The sequence below is a fragment of the Prionailurus bengalensis genome, chromosome X, assembly GCF_016509475.1.
Source record: "Prionailurus bengalensis isolate Pbe53 chromosome X, Fcat_Pben_1.1_paternal_pri, whole genome shotgun sequence".
NCBI classification, from domain to species: domain Eukaryota; kingdom Metazoa; phylum Chordata; class Mammalia; order Carnivora; family Felidae; genus Prionailurus; species Prionailurus bengalensis.
In genome coordinates this window covers 116,315,926-116,321,369 of record NC_057361.1, presented here as the reverse complement: position 1 = coordinate 116,321,369, position 5,444 = coordinate 116,315,926, and the positions used below count along the sequence as shown (strand labels likewise).

The 5,444-nt window shown below is 41.7% G+C and overlaps 1 long non-coding RNA gene across 1 annotated transcript; it reads left to right on the top strand.

Annotated features, from left to right (window-relative positions):
- Positions 1-421: 421 nt before the first annotated feature.
- Positions 422-1,169, top strand: LOC122477609. Its single transcript, XR_006295738.1, has 2 exons — positions 422-610; positions 799-1,169. It is a non-coding gene; the product is annotated as an uncharacterized LOC122477609 (long non-coding RNA).
- Positions 1,170-5,444: the final 4,275 nt, after the last annotated feature.

Below are 5,444 nucleotides of genomic sequence, written 5' to 3'. Positions count from 1 at the left end.
TGGAGGAAAGTGGAACAATTCACATCTTCCTAGAAAAGTAAATAAGGCCACATTACCTTGGAGAGACTTTAGGCGAGATATCCAAGATGATAGGTTATGGTAAAGAATGGGAGAGAACAGAATGAACCCCTGGATGGAGTGGCTGGGGGGAATGTCTTTGGGGAAACACTCTCTCCCTTCCATGGGACCCACTAGAATTGAACATGGGGAAATGAGGAGGGGTAGCAGGTCACTTTGAGATGGATCTTTAGGGGGTATTGAGGAAACATCCCTTTCCTCCAACCGTAGCATCCTGTCCTCCCTGCCACCACAGAGGTGTCAGGAGCAGTGCATTGTGATGCCCAAGCCACTTCAACATTACCATTGGCCAGGGGAGCTCCTGACCAAACAAAGCTGAAGGGTGTGGCTCCTCACTGGTCAGGAGCCTGGCCAGGAGCCATGGGGTAGACCACTAAGAGGCTTAAATAAGGCTGGTAAGATCTGCACACCAGAGGAGCCTTATATAAGTATGAAACGATCAAACAGAAGCATGGAACAGCCAGCCCCAAGAACCAAAAGAAAGAAGGGGAAGAAGACTTCCTGTCAACCCAAGACCAGGCACGGCGGCAAGGTCAGATGATCCCACCCATGCTTTCTTCTTCTTCTTCCCCACAGGTCTCCCCAAGTCTCTTACCCTACCTTGCCTGACACAACCCCCTTCCTCAACCCACCTCTCTACTCATGAAGCCCCATTCCTATACATTCCCGTCCCCTTCCCCCAAACAAATGCCATGCTGACTCACCCTGTTGCCTTTCCAGGTGCAGAAGAAAACCAAGAAGACAAAAAGACCCCTTCAAAGGAATGTGAGAAACAAACCGCCTCAGTCATCCCCCTCCTGTTCGAGAATGCCTCACAGAAGAGTAAGGCCAACGATATTCATCTGCTACCACAAGCTGAACAAGACACCAAGCGAAAATGAGCAGAGCAGGAACAAGAAACACTGGAAACTCCAACCATTCCAAATAACATCTTGTGCGGCCAGTAAATGCAGAGCCTGGGCCAGAAACCTAGAATCAGCTACGGCATATTCTGAAGTGGCTATAGAGAACTGTTCAGACACCTAGGGGCCAGATCTAGACCAACAGGGTACACAGCCATTGATAAAAATGAAAACAAGTTGTGAAAAGGAGCTGTGTATGTGTGTCCGTGACAGATGGAGGGAGAAAACGAAAGGAAGAGACAGGCACGCGAGAAGGAAGGGAGGTGAGGTGCTGGAGGGGGGGGGGGGCAGACTGGCAGAGGGTGGGGGGGCCAGACTGGCAGGCCCACAGTTAGCCAGACGTTGAGGATCAGGACTGGGTGAGGACTGAGAGGTCAAGACAGATTTTCTCAACACTCTGTCCCACAGGCAGGAAGAAAAAGAACTTTGGTGGCTCTCCATGTGTTTGGTGTAGAGAGGGGGCACAGGGTCAGAGTCGAGATTACCAGACCCCAGTTGGGAAGAGGGTTTAATGTGTGGTGCTTACAATGACTGTCGCTGTAAGCAACTAAGGGCCTTCAGAAGGACAAAAAGGCTCACCCTATAGAGAGTCACCGACAGCCCCCCCCCCCACTAAAATAATGGTGCTTGGAGGCCACAAACCCAAGAACAATTAGGCCATTTTCTTGTTAAGAAGGTTGCGCTAGAAGAGGGGCCTATGATGGGTCGGGAGAGTAGGCGTGGTCTGCCCACCTGCAGGCAATAAAGGAAAATTCTCCACAGAGAATTTTAATATAAGAACAATAGAACCCAGTAAAAGGCAGTCTTGTTTTTATTAGCACCATAACCAACCATTTCTAAATCCCTCCCCCCCCTCGCCAAAATCCTCTTTTGGTCTAACTTCTAAAAGACTGCTGTAGGGGCGCCTGGGTCGCTCAGTGGGTTAAGCCTCCAACTTCAGCTCAGGTCATGATCTCCTAATCTCTTGATTTATGGGCTCAAGCCCCATGTCAGGCTCTGCCCTGACAGTGTGGAGCCCACTTGGGATGCTCTTTCTTCCCGCCTCCCTCTCTGCCCCTCGCCCGTGCCTGTCATATGTGGAATTTAAGAAACAAAGCAGATGAACGTATGGGAAGGGGGAAAAAAGAGAGAGAGAGAGAGAGAAAGAAACCATAAGAGACTCTACCATAGAGGACAAACTGAGAGCTGCTGGAGGGGAGGTCGGTGGGGGCAATGGGCTTAACGGGTATCAAGGAGGGCACTTGTGTTGAGCAAGAGGTGGTGTACGTGAGTGATGAATCACTAAACTCTACTCCTGAAAGCAATGTTACACTATACGTTAAGTAACTAGAATTTCAATAAAAATTTGAGTAAATAAATAAATAAAAGGCTGCTGTGGTTAACATTGTTTATATATATATATATGGTCTAAATTAGCCAATTTTTAGAATTCGTGTTTTAATAATCATTTTATCCTACAAGGAAGTTAATTTGATACATCCTTGTTAAATAGTTGGCCCCAGGCACAGGCTATTCTTTCCTACAGTAACTCTTAACCATTTAAAATAATCTGAGCTTGCTTTGAGCAGACTCCCCGACTGCAATCCCTGTGGTAATACGTAATATACATATCCCATATTTAAAAAGTAGATTCTAAATTTAAAACGATAGCACAGTGATTATAAAGACAAACACAAACCTGAGTTAATTCAGCTGTGCTTTCATGTAATCTCTTTTTTACTGATGTCTAAATCAGTGAAACAAAGTGTGCAATCAAAGCGTAAAATTTGGGGGTGTAATGAAACTTTTACCACATTTGAAAATAAATATTTTACTGACTTTAAATAATATCTTTAAACATGAAACGTATTCCTTAATGCTTCATTATTTTAGTACTACATTAAAAATCATTTCAAATACGAGGCACCTGGGTGGCTCAGCTGGTGAAGCGTCTGACTCCAGCGCAGGTCACGATCTCACCGTTTGTGAGTTCGAGCCCCACACTGGGCTCTGTGCTGACGGCTCAGAGCCTGAAGCCTGCTTCCGATTGTGCATCTCCCTCTCTCTCTGCCCCACCCCTCCAACCCCCATCCCCACTCACACTCTGGCTCTCTCTCTCTCTCTCTCAAAAATAAAGATTAGACAAAATTTAAAAAATCAAAATAAAATCTTATATCAGTTGTATTATTTAATAGTTGCCTAAATTGTACCATTAGCACATGTTTTGATCTTCTCAAAATTTCCTTATGATTTTTGTGATGATAATTATATATAAAATGTTCTCTAGGAGTGCCTGGCTGGCTCAGTCAGAAGAGCATGTGACTCTCGATCGCAGGGTCATGAGATTCAGCCCTAATTGGATGTAGAGATTACTAAAAAAATAAACTTAACAAAATGTTCTAGAAAAGAAAATTTGCACTGCATTTTCTGACCATAATGGTTTCAATTCATGCATATTACTAAAAATAAAACTCAGTGAATACACTAAAAGTCACTGAGTTGTGCACATTAAATGGTTAATTGTACATTAAATGGTTGAATTGTATGGCAGATGGGTTAAATTTTAATAACATTAATAAAAAATTATGCCTCTCTGTGTGACAAATACATTAATTGCACCATGAGAGAGCAATATTTTATTGTCTGAAACTCTTCATAATTTGGCTCTAGTCTCTGATATTTTTTATTTTTTTTTGTTTTGTTTTCATTTTTGTTTTTAACAGCTCTAGTGAGGGATAATTGACTTACCACAAACTGCCTATGTGTAAAGTGCGCAATTTGATAAATTTCAATATACATATACATCTGGTAAACCATCGTACCAAAACAAAATTGTGAATGTATCCACCCATAATCCCCTAAAATTTCCTCATGCCCCTTGGTGATCCCTCCTCCCCACCACCACCTCCAACCCCAAGCAACCATTGATTTGCCTTCTGTCACTATACATTAGTTTACATGTTCCATAATTTTATATACATGGAATCCCAGAGCAGGTACTCTTGTGGCTATTCTTTCACCGGGTATAATTATTCAGGGAGTTATCTATATTGTGTATATCAGTAGTTCCAAAAATTTTTAAGCCATACACTGTCCAGTCACCTGTCGTTAAGTAGGTGGCTGTTTCCAGTGCTTTGCTATTACAAAGAAAGGTGCTAGAAACATTCATGTGCGTGTCTTGTATGAACATATGATTTCTTTTCTCTCGGGTAAATACCTAGGAATAGCTAGAACACATGTAGGTTTTTAACTTTTTAAGAGACTGCCAAACTTTCTTCCAAAGTTCAGCAGTGCACAAAAGTCCTGGTTCCTCCACGTTCTCACCGCCTGATATGATCGGTCTGGTTTTTTCCTCAATGTAAACCCATTTTTTTCTGACCTTTGGTTCTGTCTTCTCCTTTCTCTACCACACCCCTGTTACCTTTTTTTAAAAAAAATGGAAGTATAGTTGACATACAATGTGATATTAGTTTCAGATCTATAAAGCAGTGATTCGACACCCCTATACATCATGCGGTGCTCAGCATGAGAAGTGTGGTCACCATCTGTCGCCACACAAAGTTATTACAATATCATTGACTATATTCCCTGTGCTGTACTTTTCATCCTCATGACTTATTTATTTTGTAACTGGAAGTTTGTACTTCTCAATCCTCTTTACCTATTTTTCTCATCCCCCCTCCACTCTCCCCCTGCTGGCAACCCCCAGTGTGTTCTGTGTATTTACGAGTCTATTTCTGTTTGTTTTTTCGTTAGTTTTGTTTTTTAGATTCCACATATTAAGTGAAATCTTATGGTATTTGTCTTTCTTTCTCTGATTTTACTGAGCAAAATACCCTCTAGGTCCATCCATGTTTTTGCAAACGACAAGGTTTTATTCTTTTTTATGGCCCAGTAATATTCCATTGTGGGTATACATGTATATACCCACATCTTCTTTATCCATTCATCAGTCGATAGACACTTAGGTTGCTTCCGTATCTTTCTACCCAAAGAATATGAAAACACCAATTTGAAAAGATATATACACTCTTATGCCTTTTGCAGCATCACTTACAATAGCCAAGATATGGAAGCAATCTTTTGAAATTTTACCCATTCTAATGTATGCGTCATGGTATCCCATTGTGGTTTTAACTTACGTTTTTATAATGACTAATGTGCTTATTTTCCATACATGCATTTTCTTTTGTAAAGTTTCTCTACAGATCTTTTGCCCCCCCCCCTTTTTTTCAATTAAATTGGCTTGTTTCCTTATTATTTGGTTTACAAAGCTCTTTACATATTCGGACTATAAGTTCTTTGTTGGATATGTGACTTGCAAATTTTCTCCCAGGTATTTGTTGGATATGTGACTTGTCTTGTCATTCTCTTACCACTGTCTTTCTCATAGTCAACATTTTTTACTTTGATGAAGCCCTAATGTATTTCCTGCCCCACACCCTCCTCTCGTCCTGAGATTCTGATAATATGAACATTAGACTT